This window comes from Bidens hawaiensis, unplaced genomic scaffold (genome assembly GCF_021521415.1).
Source record: "Bidens hawaiensis isolate Kalapana, Puna unplaced genomic scaffold, B.hawaiensis_p1.1 tig00038511_1, whole genome shotgun sequence".
Classification (NCBI taxonomy): Eukaryota; Viridiplantae; Streptophyta; class Magnoliopsida; order Asterales; family Asteraceae; genus Bidens; species Bidens hawaiensis.
In genome coordinates this window covers 25,351-40,221 of record NW_027496757.1, presented here as the reverse complement: position 1 = coordinate 40,221, position 14,871 = coordinate 25,351, and the positions used below count along the sequence as shown (strand labels likewise).

General features: G+C 30.4%; 1 pseudogene; it reads left to right on the top strand.

Annotated features, from left to right (window-relative positions):
* Positions 1-5,948: 5,948 nt before the first annotated feature.
* Positions 5,949-6,987, top strand: LOC143590388 (early nodulin-like protein 17 pseudogene; annotated as a pseudogene).
* The last annotated feature ends 7,884 nt before the right edge of the window (positions 6,988-14,871 follow it).

Below are 14,871 nucleotides of genomic sequence, written 5' to 3'. Positions count from 1 at the left end.
TTTTTATATAACAATATGATACTCATATTAAAGATAAAAAAACGCTTATTATTATGGTGAATTTTTTTTAAAAAAATAATGTTGTATGAAAAAGTTATGGACATTTTAAAATGATGGGGGAATTGACATGTGCCTTGCATGTGGAGAGAGAAAGTCAACAAAGATGGGTATTACCTTCATGCCCTTTTCATCAATTTTTATTTATTAAATTAATCTCAATCATTCAAATCTAAGATCAATAGACTGAATTCCTTCTCACCATTCTCATTTTTGTTGTCCTTTGTATTTTAACTTTACCCTTAAATTACAATATTCATGTAAATTCGGTTATTTAAACAAATAAGGAAAGTCTAACTAAATAAATTGTATTAATGGGATAATTAAATATGTACATGAATATACATGATTATTCAAAAAATAAATATACATTAATATAAAAAAATACATCTTATAAAGTCATCCTCAATCCGTGAAATTAGATAATATGAGTGGGACAATAACCTGAAATAATAAAATTGAATATTAATATTGATATTGTGGATTATTTTAATTATAATTAATAACCGGAAAATTTTAAAGGTGTTACCGGAAAAACGAAATTGTGAGAATGACCATGGTATCTCGGATTTTTTCGTCGAATTTAAATTGAAATTAGGTTGTATGACTCGTGACATTCACCTGAAATCATAAAGTAAAATATTAATGTTGATGTTATGGAACATTTGATATTTAAATTATAACCGACAAATTTAAATGTCTTACCGGAAAATAACAAATAATGATAATAACCATGGTATTTCCGTTTTTTATTAAGAAACTAAAATCAATCGGGTAAATTACCTGAAATAATAAAGTTTTGTTATAACATTGATATTATGGAATATTAGAATTATAATTTATAACCGGATAATTTAAATGTGTCTTACTGGAAAAAAGAAATAATGATACTGAATATGGATGAAGCTGATTTATATTTAGAACCTAGAAGAAAAACATGTGTAACAAAAAAACAGGAAAAATATTAAACTTCAAATAAATATAAAACACCAATTGTTATAGGTATAACACATAAACGGAAAACTTACCGGAATAACGTAAATACGTAGAAATATTAGCTTCATCGCCGTTTTTGATTTAGAACCTAAACTGATTTTAAAAGAAATCAGTTAACAATGAAAATAAAGATAAAAAAGTTAGATCTACAATAACCAGAAGAAAATATGATGTTGCCGGAAAAAATAATAACATTGTCGGAAAATCATATAACATTGTTGGCCATTAAAGTATAATATATAACCTTACCGGAAAACGATTAATCTCGATCTACTTTACCGGAATATAGAAGATGGTAGATGATGGAGTTAGTAAGCCGAGAGAGAGAGAGAGAGAGAGAGAGATTAAAATGATTATGGTGGAAAATTCTAAGGTTTAAATAGTGTGTGAAATGACACGTGGCATAATATTAGAACACATGAGAATGGAAACATGCTGACTGGATTGCACATGTGAACAACCTAGAAGAAGGCATGTGTTCACATTGTATTGTTTTAATAGTATTTAAAGATTAAGCTCGAAGGTGAGGCACCACCTCAGTCATACAACTATTGCAAAGTTTCCCTTTTACAGAAAACATAAGAAGCCGTGTAGATCACCAAAATTGCTTAAGTGCTGAAGGTAAGACATCACCTTAGGTTTACCATTATTGCAAAGATAGAAAGGTCACGTAAGTCACCAATATTACTCAAGTGCCAAAGGTGAGGCGCCACTTGAGCTGTGGCACACTTTTGTAACCTTTTGTAGCCTATTTGTGGAACGTGTCTTAATATGATCTTGCCAACTTGGTATTACTTAATATTCCGTGCATACTCATACGAAATCTAGCGGCGCCCAAGGAGAATTTGTGTCAACATTTTATGAGTTTTTTTTACCATAATGGTATAGTGTACATAAAATTAGTATTTACCTATTTTGTGTAGTTTGAAAGCTATTTATATTCAAATCGGGTATTTTTCTTGAAACTTATTTTTCTCTCCCCTAACGATTTTAATTGGATAAAAACCAAATTCTTGAAGTAACATTTTCAAAATTATAAATTTATATACTAAAATACTATTTGAACACAAATTCTCTTTCATAAATTAGTTTTCGAACTACACCAATCAAATTGATAAATATTTTTTCTAAGTACACCATTTTGATTAAAAACTCAATATGTATTGGCCATCCCTATGTTAGTTAGGAATTTTTTTCTTTGCGTATTTTTATAAATTGTTGTTCAACGATGAACATTTTGTCAGTTTTCTAAATTTTATGTTAGGCTCATGTCCTACTCTCGTATCATGTACTAAATTCACACTTCTTTTCGAAACAACATAGACATTGTAGTATTCCATTAATCAAATATATATATATATATTTGTGAAATATTATAGAATTAATGAACAAATTAATATTTCTCACAACGTTCTAAATAGGGGTGGCAAAACAAACCAAAATGAGTTGTTTTGAATCAGTATGGATATTTTTTAAAAATTGGAATGAGTTAAGATGAATCAAAAGAATTTTCCAAGGAGGTCAAGATGGGTTGTGAATAGGGCTGTGCAACGGTTCAGAACTGCGAGAACCGAATCGGAACCGAAAAGAGTGAAAAATAGAACCAGAACCGGAACCTATTATAGTAAACCGGTTCGGTTCTAGAACCGCTAAATCCGGTACTCGCTAATCGGTTCTGGCTAGAACCGGTTCGATCATTTATTTATCAAATGAGTTATGCAAACTTTGCAAGTTGCAAAACAAGTTTATACAATTATATGTCTTCTTTCACGGTAAAACTAATTTAGATTACAACATGAACATCTGTTATATTTTTTATTAAAACCTAAGTGTTGAAGTTAAATAAATCATTAGCAACGATAGATTAATGGAAGATCAAATCATTTTATATTAAATTACCTTGATAGCTTAAATCAAAATTGATCATGGTTGCTAGTTCTTGAACGTAAAGAAAGAAGATTTTAATAAAAAAATGATTGAATGGATGCTGGTTAATAAGTTACTTTATAAATATGGGAATTGGTATATTTATTTAAAACGTTTTGAATATTCCGGTTCTTCGGTTCCAAGTCTAGAACTGCCGGTTTTACCCGGAACCAGTGACTTTTTAGTCGGAGGGTCGTAATAAAAATGTTTATTTTTCCGTTAAAGTACATCAATCACTATATTTTTTACCAATCGATGTGACGACCAGTAATTGTAACGTATGAGGCCCCATACCTTAAAAACCTTTGCAAAACTACTTTTCCAACACTCGTAAAAAATTCTTTCTCAACAAAACAAAACGGAGAACTTAATTTCCTTGACTTTTCCTTTTGTTATTATGTTCATTGGACTTAAAACAAATTATTGATACTTGTTTGGTTTCGTTAACTAAATACAAGTGCATTTCTATTTTCTACATATAAAAATAAGATAAAATTATGACAATAATTATGGTTTTTTTTAACACCTAGGTCTTTCCCCATCTATTTACAATTTTACTCTCAAAGTAACCTGGGTTCAAAAGAATTATATAAAATACTAATCTAGTTGAATGTATTGAATAAGATATAACATGACAATCATACACCCTTCAGTTAAACTTCTACTTATTAATTAAAATAACAATTACTAATATTGAAGATAAAAAGGTAAATAAAAAAAAAACTTACTTTTACTGGTTGCAAAAAGGTGGACCTATGTCCACATATTTTTGAAGAAACTTTGAGAATTGATTATGATTTTCTTGAGGTTTGAGAAGGCATGTATAGAACAAAGAAAAGACTTTTCTTGAAAATATAAAATACAATAAATAAAATTTTAGGTTTTTAAATTGCAATGTGGGCCGAGCTCGGTTTTTTAAAAAGCCCAATCAAGCCCAATAAACACTATCTTCTTCGTTTTCTCTGCGATTCAAAAAACACAACAAAATATCGGACTTCCACTCGCCGCCGACGCAAAACCTTTCTTCATCTTTTCTTTATTCTTTTAACCTTAATGCTTTTTGGAGGATAATAAGAGGGTCAACTATACAAAACTTTTTTGACCAAGTACTCCGGTAACCTTTAAATTTGGCCGGCTGGAGGGTCAACGGACCCTCCTGACCCTCTTGTAGTTCCGTCCCCACCCGGAACCTAGCCTGGAATCGTTTAATGCAAATTCTGAGAACCGAGAACCGAACCGGTACACACATTAGCGGTTCGGAGGCACCGGTTCGGTTCCGGTTCCTCGGTTTTGACGGTACTGAATTGTTTTTTGCTCACCCCTAGTTGTGAAAATGCTAGTGACTTTTGATTATGAGTTAGAATTAGAGGTGCACAAAAAACCCGAACCCGGAACCGGTCTTTCTAAAACCCGGGTTTTTAATACCCGACCCTACCCGTAGGGTAGGGATAGGGTATGACTTTCATTGTTGAAACCCGAACCCGAACCCGTACCCGATCTAAACCCGATAATACCCGAAACCCGGTTCTAAGTATACCCGAAACCCGGTTTAAACTATACCCGAAACCCGGTTCTAGTTATACCCGAAACCCGGGTTTTTTGCATACCCGAACCGGATTTTTTGCATGCTAGGATATTAGTGTTTATGCACATGTTTTTGTGTGGCTGTCCACAGATCTATAGTCGTTATCCAACGGATCTTTTTGGAGCACGTATATGATATAAATACTTGTTTAGAGCAACACCTTTTGATATAACAAACAACAACTGAAAACACATAAAATATATGTTTTTTGTATCATTGTTTAGTTGTTTATGTATGTTTGAATGAACTTTGAAGTTTATATGCAAAAAAATGGAGTTAGGATAAAAAAATGAAGCAGACCTGTTAATAGAAGAAAACTGTAGAAAATGAGTTTTTTTTAATACCCGGAAATTAGGGTATTCAAAACCCATAAAACGGGTTTTTTTTAATACTCGAAAATAGGGTCTTCAAATACCCGAGTATTGAAGACCCGGTTCAATACCCTACCCGAACCCGGTACACAGGGTATGGTTTTTCAAGCCAATACCCTGCCCGAACCCGACCCGATTATTGTTAATACCCGATTTTTCAATACCCGATTATACCTGAACCCGGTTCCATACCCGAACCCGGTTTTTCATAATACCCGATTTGTGCACCTCTAGTTAGAATGAGTTTGTTTATGGGATAAAATGGACTAAAGCAAGCCCAATCCAATTTTCTTTTAAACAAAACCCATGATACCGAATAAAAACCAAGAAATCAAAACCGAAATCATTGAAATCGAACAGATACCGAAACCGACTGAAATGGAAAAAAAAAACAAAACGAACCGACAAAATCGAACCTGAACCGATGCAAAACCATTTTTTTTATGAACAAGAATGACGGAGGAAACATTTTAGTTATTTTAAATTTTGTGTTTTTGATTTATATTTTGAGTTATCGATTTTTTTAATAATTTTTTTGGATATTTTTTTAGGGGTTTTTGAAACCCTTTGCATTTTAACATTCACTTGGGTCAAGATGGGTTAACTTTACCCATCTTGACTCATACTCATCCTAACCCTTTATTTTAAAAATCCATCTTGACCCATACTCATTATAACCCATCATCTAAATCCAACTCAACCCACTCACATTGACACCTCTGGTTCTAAACATATAACTATATAAGTATGTTGGTATACATACATGCATGATTGATCTTTCACAAACAAATGAAAGAGAATGTTGTATTTGACATCACAATGGTGGTCTTCAACAAGAGAAATGCGTGAACGTGAGACTAAAGAATTATATGAAGTAGTCAATCAATGTTTAAACAAATAGTAAAAAACTTACAACTTGAAAACGAATATCAACCAAGGCAACCCATGCGTTGACTTCCTGTTATAAAATGATGCCCATCATAGCATTGCTGGAAACTTGCCAGCCGATTAATTTCACACTCCAATGGGGCGGAGCAACGGCAGCAGTACTGCGGTTGTTTTGGCATTCTGCACCACATTAATAGTGATGTTACCGGAAGTCTCCGCCAAGCGGTTCATCGTGGGAGGAAATGTGGGATGGAGCTCCGAAGTCAACTACACTCTTTGGGCTGAAAACCAAACATTCAACCTCGGAGACTGGCTATGTAAGTATCTCTCAAAGATCTACTAATTTGCTTCTCAGATTATACTATATGGCCATGCTATGCAAGACCTACACCCATTTGAATTCACGCTATCAAATGGAAGTCCATAACCAATTTGACCAAGAAAGTCAAACATGTAAAAGTATTGGTTTAAAAATTATTGGTCAGAAAGGATGTTTGGTCAATACCGGACGCCCTATCTGACCATACACAATCAACTTTGATTATTTTTTTCTTTTGTCAAAACGGTCGTCCGACCTCTATATGGAATCCGGACGGCCATTTTGAAACGCAATAGAAAATAGAGAGCATGTTATATGAACCATACGGGTAATTGATAGACATTTTTCTCCATACAGTTTTCGTGTATGACAGAAACCAAGACGTTGTAATTGAAGTGAACAAGACCAACTTTGAAACATGCAATGCGGAGCATTTGGTTCACAATTACACAGCAGGATACGGAAGAGATTTAGTGCGGCTCAGTATTACCCATGACCGCTACTTCATTAGTAGCAAAAGGTCTTGCAATGGTGGCATGAAGTTCGAAGTACATCTCACTCCTTTACCACCACCGCCATCCGTAAATCTAGCTCCTTCATCGTCGCTGGTAAATCTTGCTCCTTCACCACCGCCTGTAAATCACGCTCCTTTACCACCGCCATCACTACTACATCTAACTCCTTTACCACCGCCACCGTCACTACATCTCACTCCTTTACCACAAGCCGCCCCTTCAAGGAGTCACTCTTCAACTACAATGTTCTCTGTACTCGGAAGCCAGCTCGTGATCCCTGTTGTCTTCACCATTACCGCCATATGGGACACGCTACTCCGTGTTTGGTGACAACTAGCAAGTGAGATTGCTAACTAGGGAGCTAGCGGTTTCATTTCGCTTTGAATTTGCTTGTGCTTCTTAATTTGTCATAGTTTGACAAAAAAACTTCTAAAGTGATTTATGGGTGTGATTGTGTTGGGTAGATTAATATAACTACAAATCGAGTTTTATGAATGTAAAATGTTAAAGACATAAGTCGAGATGAGGTTGAATGCCCTTTTTATCCATTTGACTAACCCCGTTATAAAAGCAACCATATATATATATATAGGGAGAGAATCATGAGAGAACTCCATTTTATAGAGAGAACTATAGAACTAATAATGAAATATTTTTAATTTAATTATAAAAAGAAATTTTAAAAATTTTTTTCTTTCATCCTTCTTATATGTTGTTATTCTTCACCACTAAAAAATATAAAAAAATAATAATAATAATAATAAATAAAAAAAATTAACGAGTAATGCATATATGCAATACACCGACTTTTTTTATAATGCATATGTGCAATAGTGTGCATTTTGATATTTGAAATAGTGTTGAATAACATATATATAGTTGTTCGTATTGTATATTTTCAATAGTGTTATATTAAATACAAAAATTAAAAAAAATTGATATAGTGCATATGTGCATTGGTGTTGTATTACATATATGCGATAACGTGTTTTGCATACAATTATTAGTGTCGTATTTGCATATATTTAATAGTGTGTATTGGATAATGCAATTATGTTGTATTATATGCAATAAAACACTATTGTATATATGAAATAAGCATTAGTGCACATATACACTACAGTACTACACCGACAATTTTTTTTTAGTATCAATATCATCTTCTTAGAAGGAAGAAAGAAAAAAAAATCACAAAATATTTTTTTAAAAATAGTTAAAAATAATTCTTTAGTCGTTCTCTAGTTCTCTCTTTAAAAGGAGCTCTCTCTAGATCCTACCCCTATATATATAAACGAAAACATAAAATCCTACGTGTCGTGATGTGGTCGCTCCCCCTTTTTTCGGAGTCACCAGATTTCCTTGATTTTTAAAGGGAGGCTTCTCATGCCTTTGACCCGAATTCATGGGTATGGGTCTTATCAAACCCAGATACTCCTTAAACGGGTTATAACATCTCATTAAATTAAAAATTATTTTCACTAAATTATTGATGTGAAATTCCTATAAAATAAGATTTGCAAAAAATTATTATACGATTTTATTTTAAAAAAAGATTATTTATAATTAAGAAACAATTTTATAGTAAAAAAATTAAGCGGGTCTTATAACTTTTAAACCGCGTTATAACATTTTAGTTATTTGTGAAACTTTTTTATCATCAAACTCTTAGTATATTATAAATATTCATTACAATAAATAAAATTTGACCCAAAAAAATATATAAATATTAAAAACGGGTAATGTAAAACAGCCCCGTAATACGGGGGATAAAAACTAGTGTATATATATATATATATGTATAGGATCTATACATATATATAGATCCTCTCCCTATATAGGGGTAGGATCTAGAGAAAACTCCTCTTAAAGAGAGAACTAGTAAATAATTATTTTTAATTATTTTAAAAAAAATTATTTTGTGATTTTTTTTCTTTCCTCATCTAATAAGATGATATTGATACTAAAAAAAAAAAAAAACTTGTCGGTGTAGTACTGTAGTGCATATATGCACTAATACCTATTGCATATATACAATAGTGTTTTATTGCATATAATACAACACAATTGCATTATCCAATACACACTATTGAATATATGCAAATACGACACTAATAATTGTATGCAAAACACATTATCGCATATATGTAATACAACACTAATACACATATGCAATATATCGTTTTTTTTAATTTTTGTATATAATATAACACTATTGCAAATAAACAATACAAACAACTATATATATGCTATTCAACACTATTTCAAATATCAAAATGCACACTATTGCACATATGCATTATAAAAAAAGTTGGTGTGTTGCATATATGCATTACTCGTTAATTTTTTTTATTTTTATTTTTTTTGTGGTGAAGAATAACAACATATAAGAAAGATGAAAGAAAAAAAAATTTTAAAATATTTTTTTAATTAAATTAAAAATATTTCATTATTAGTTCTCTCCATAAAATGGAGTTCTCTCATGATCATCTCCATATATATATATATATATATTAAAAAAATTATTTTGTTATTTTTTTTCTTTCCTCATCTAATAAGATGATATTGATACTAAAAAAAAAATTGTCGGTGTAGTACTGTAGCGCATATGTGCACTGATGTCTATTGTATATATACAATAGTGTTTTATTGCATATAATACAACAAAATTGCATTATCCAATACACACTATTGAATATATGCAAATACGACACTAATAATTGTACGCAAAACACATTATCGCATATATGTAATACAACACTAATGCACATATGCACTATATCGTTTTTTTTTAATTTTTGTATATAATATAACACTATTGCAAATAAACAATACAAACAACTATATATATGCTATTCAACACTATTTCAAATATCAAAATGCACACTATTGCACATATGCATTATAAAAAAAGTCGGTGTATTGCATATATGCATTACTCGTTAATTTTTTTTATTTTTATTTTTTTTGTGGTGAAGAATAACAACATATAAGAAGGATGAAAGAAAAAAAAATTAAAAATATTTTTTTTAATTAAATTAAAAATACTTCATTATTAGTTTTCTCTATAAAATGGAGTTCTCTCATGATCCTCTCTCTTTCTATATATATATATATATGTATATATTAAAAAAAAACTATTTTGTTATTTTTTTTCTTTCCTCATCTAAAAAAAAAAAAGCTTGTCGGTGTAGTACTGTAGTGCATATATGCACTAATGCCTATTGCATATATACAATAGTGTTTTATTGCATATAATACAACACAAATGCATTATTCAATACACACTATTGAATATATGCAAATACGACACTAATAATTGTATGCAAAACACATTATCGCATATATGTAATACAACACTAATGCACATATGCACTGTATCGTTTTTTTTTTTAATTTTTGTATATAATATAACACTATTGCAAATAAACAATACAAACAACTATATATATGCTATTCAACACTATTTCAAATATCAAAATGCACACTACTGCACATATGCATTATAAAAAAAGTCGATGTATTGCATATATGCATTACTCGTTAATTTTTTTTATTTTTATTTTTTTTTGTGGTGAAGAATAACAACATATAAGGATGAAAGAAAAAAAATTAAAAATATTTTTTTAATTAAATTAAAAATACTTCATTATTAGTTCTCTATATAAAATGAAGTTCTCTCATGATCCTCTCCCTATATATATATATATATATATATCCTATTCAGGGGTGGCTCGATTCAGGCCCACACTTAATTAAGGCCTTAAAGTAAAAAAAACATTATATAGAGATATATTATAATGGGTAAATTGAAATTCAAAGTAATGTATAGGTTATGAGTTCAAAACTTGTAATAACCAAATTTTGTTTTCTTAACAATTATTAAAATGCCACAAAATCTTGTTTTGATTTAGGCCACCACATTCGTTAAGCCGGCCCTGATCCTATTAGTGTATTGTTTTTCCCTAAAAAGCTATTTGTGTACTTTACTGGGTCAAAATAACATTATACATTAACATGTGAACATTGTTTTGAAAAAATTAAATTTGTTATGCTTAACCTAAACTTGAGATATTGGTTTCGAATGGTCAATTATAAAAAAGAAAAATGCAAATTTTGATTCAAGCAGTAAATAGGTAAATAGCGTTAAGGTTTCAACTCCATCATATCATATGATCTAATTAGTCTATATCTATACTCTCTAATAAAAGAATACTACTATGTGTCACTTATCACCCTCTCAACCATTCTCATATTTTTATACCCATTTTGTTATTTGGATCCCATGTGGGTCATTATTTCACCTTTTTTTATTTACCCAACCCAAAATAGCCTTATTCTCAAGGGCGAAGCTATGTGAGGACCAGGGGTGGCCCCGGCCACAGCCGTTGTCTCCGTTAACAGGTTAAATTTCGTGATTTTTCTCGAAAATTTTGATAGGTATTAAGCGCGGTCACCCTCGATGTATTTTTCCAAAATGCTACCGGTTACTACTGATATTTTTTCCAAATATAATACCCCATCGTTTGTTTTTTTTTCTAAAACCTCACAATATTTATAAAGAAAAGTTACAAAATAGTTGTCGAATAGTAAAAGATTGTTTTTTTTAATATTATAGGTCTTTGCAATTCTTCTTCTAGGTATTCACCCATAGGGATGAGATCGGTACCATACCGGTGCCGGTACCGATACCAAATATTCGGTTCGATACCGGTATTGAAGGTAAAATTTGAGATATACCGGTACCAATACTCAAAACCTTGGTATCTATTCGGTACCGACGGTACCAAATCTGTACTGATTTCGGTATCGGTACCGGTATCAATACCGAATTTGCTTATCCCTACTCACCCTTCCTCTCACATAATTATGAATATTTTAGGTCTTTGTTGGTTAAAAAATTATTTTGTTTTTTTATTGTAAGAACAATTGTTTGAATAAATGAAGAAAAATTATATATATAAATGTCAAATTGTTTGATCCGACCCGACCAGACCCGAATCACCGACACGAACCGAATCGTCGACCCGAAAATTTTTGGGTCTGTGACTTCGGTCACCCCCGTGGTTAAGCCCAAGCTTCGCCACTGCTTATTCTTATGTATATATAAAGAAAGTGTGTTAATGTTTATTTATTTCTTTTTTAATATATTTTAACGTTATGTTTATCCTTAAGTAATAAAATGAAGCAATTTAGCTATAGAAAAAGAACATGCCAAATGAGATTGAAATTGTCGGAACATTGCTTTATTATTATTTTTTTAGTATTTTCAAGTATATAAAATAAAAGTCAATTAAAATATTTTCTTCTTTAAAAATTTTCATTATATACATTGGCTATAATATCATAAATTTGTTTATCGACATACTAACCATTTAAATTTATTCTTTTGGTTTGTTTTGGAAGGCTAGAATCATGTTCTTCTTTTCTTAGCTATCATATATATATATATATATAACTAGCTTATATTCCATGTAATACGAGATTGTTTTATATTATTCATTTCTAATATTAATATATTTTATTGGATTTTAAATTTATTTATTGTAAGGAAGTTATTAATATACTTAAGATTTGATGATGAAAGGGTTTCACAAATAAATGAGATGTTATAACCCGGTTTAAAAAAGTTATATGGGTTTGGTGAGATCTATGACCTGTTTTTTTTACTATAAAATTGTTTCTTAATTACAAATAGTATCTTTAAAAAACCGGATACTAATTTTTAGTATATCCCTATTTTATAAGATTTTCATATAAAATATTCGATGAGATTAATTTTTAATATAATGGGATATTATAACTCGTTTAAAAGTCTATCTGGGTTTGGTGAGACCCTTCTCCGTGAATTCAATTTAAATGCATGATAAACATTCATTTACAAATAAATCAATCTGATTGTTTGAGAGAATTTAAGAAAATTTCGTTTATATATATATATATATTTAAGATTAAGATATAATACATAATCTTGTTTTATTATATATAAGTTGGCTTGTACTTGAAAGAACCCGTGTTTCACACGGACATCTATATCGCTTTGTCAAGATTTACGGGCAGACATTGACTAATTTTGATTATTAATAAACTAGGTATATTGACCAACACAACCGCAAACATATTGTACAAGTAATTTTTTCTTTTAGTAAATATTTGCCTAATTATTCTTTAGTAATTCCTATAATTTTAATATAAATTGTAATTTTATTAACAATATATGATAATTGAATTGTCGATTGTATTTTAATTAATGTTTAAATTTTAAAATATTCATTAATTTCCCGTGTTATACACGGGGCTCAAACTAGTTTGTAATAAAATAGATGCATATAGCATAACTAGGTTAGGTACTCGTATGCAACAAGAGTGGGAATAAGTAAATATATTCAAATGACGACATAATATGAAATAAAAAATGTGTTAAACCGTTAAACATGTATTATATGGTATATTAAATTGCATGTTAAACAATACACACACATGTTAGAATTTACTAAATCTCTGAATATTTCTTTAAGTATAACATTTAAAGTTTTATTTGTAACTTTATCGTCTCTATATCTACATATATATCATGTCTTCATTTTTATTTTTGTGTACTTAACAAGGGATGTAGATTATCAAACCGTACAACATACATATAAATACTAATTTGGCTTTTTTTTTTATTTCTCGTTGGTGCAATGTGGGATGTGATGGAGTTTTTTTTAACCTTAAGATTCCAAGTGACACAAATATGATCAAATTAGGTGCCAAACGGCACAACAATCATTCTATTTGTTATACAAAACATAAGGTCAGTACACTCACTTGGTAATTCAAAAACATATATAAAATATATAGTCAGGATAGTCAGTTTGTAACTCAAAATGATTCATTATATATTGTGGTAATTTCTACCCGTCTACTTTTGAATGGATTGATTAAAGTTACATTTATTCAGGTTATTAAAAACTATATTTTACTAGAGACTCATGTTTTTTGAAATAAAACTTAACATATTTTTTATGAAAAGTACATTGTTTTGGATAAAAATCAGATAAGGATAACGTATCCAAATCTGTTAATATGAGGTATAGTGCTACGATGACAATAACAATTATATGAACAAAAATGGAGTAAACACAATGATTTGTTGCGAGGAAAAACCTTTTGACCTTGTTCAGATCAAAAGAAAAAAACCCCGGGTGATGACAACTCGTCGATCACCGGTTTATTAATATCAAAAAAGGTTACAAATGGGTTGGAGATTGTGATCGATATTACAAAGTAAGCTAGTGTATAGAGAGAATTATAGAATCTGCTCTAGTGTGTATGAGAGTACAAGTGAGACCTAATCGATCATATCTCGATAATTATAAATAAATTACATTAAACAAAAAGTCTTAACTACCCGCCACTATTCCACTATTCCTCCAACGTTCATTGACCACGTGCTGGTAGTTTCCAGTAGCGAAAACCAAGGTAGACCAAGTCACAAAGCCGTTACTCCTATTGAACAATAACCTACACTCGTGAAACAATTGTTAACAATATCAACCTGTGAGGATCCTCAATCCTTGACACGACTCTGGAACTCTTCAGGAAGATAACTGATTCAGACACATCTTCAAGGATAACATATCATCAGCAGGAAAAATATCAGTCCTAACATACATTAAAAAATAAATTTTGAAGAACAACCCAATCTCAAAGTATTTTAAAAAATTCATAATCTTCAAAGTGGTTTAATCAATGACAAAAAAACTATTAAGATTGGTTTTATATAATCACCTTTAGCATACTATACCTAGATTAAAGTACACATGTTATAATAAGTTCCGAAATAGGCGGGTCAAGTTGACTTGCAATAACTTTTTTCTAGTTATTTCATTTATAAATAAATATGCGTCAATTTTGATTTTTTATACAAACAAGATAAAAATTATTTGGCCCATTTGAGAAAAAAAACAATCCATGCTAGGCTACTAGCCATTCAACCGACAACTATACCAAATATAATAAAAAACCGGTCGGTTTTTCTCAACCGGAAAACCTTGCTTTGTAACGTCAAAGAGAAAGGAAAAATATCAGCCGATATAACATTAAATATTTTTAAAGCTGAGTAGTTGTACACAATAATTAATTCACGGCTAATGATAAGTTTGATGCATTGTATTGTCTTTAATAATTGTTGGTTTCCTCGATTTCTCGCTGAGTAATGTGGGATGAGATATA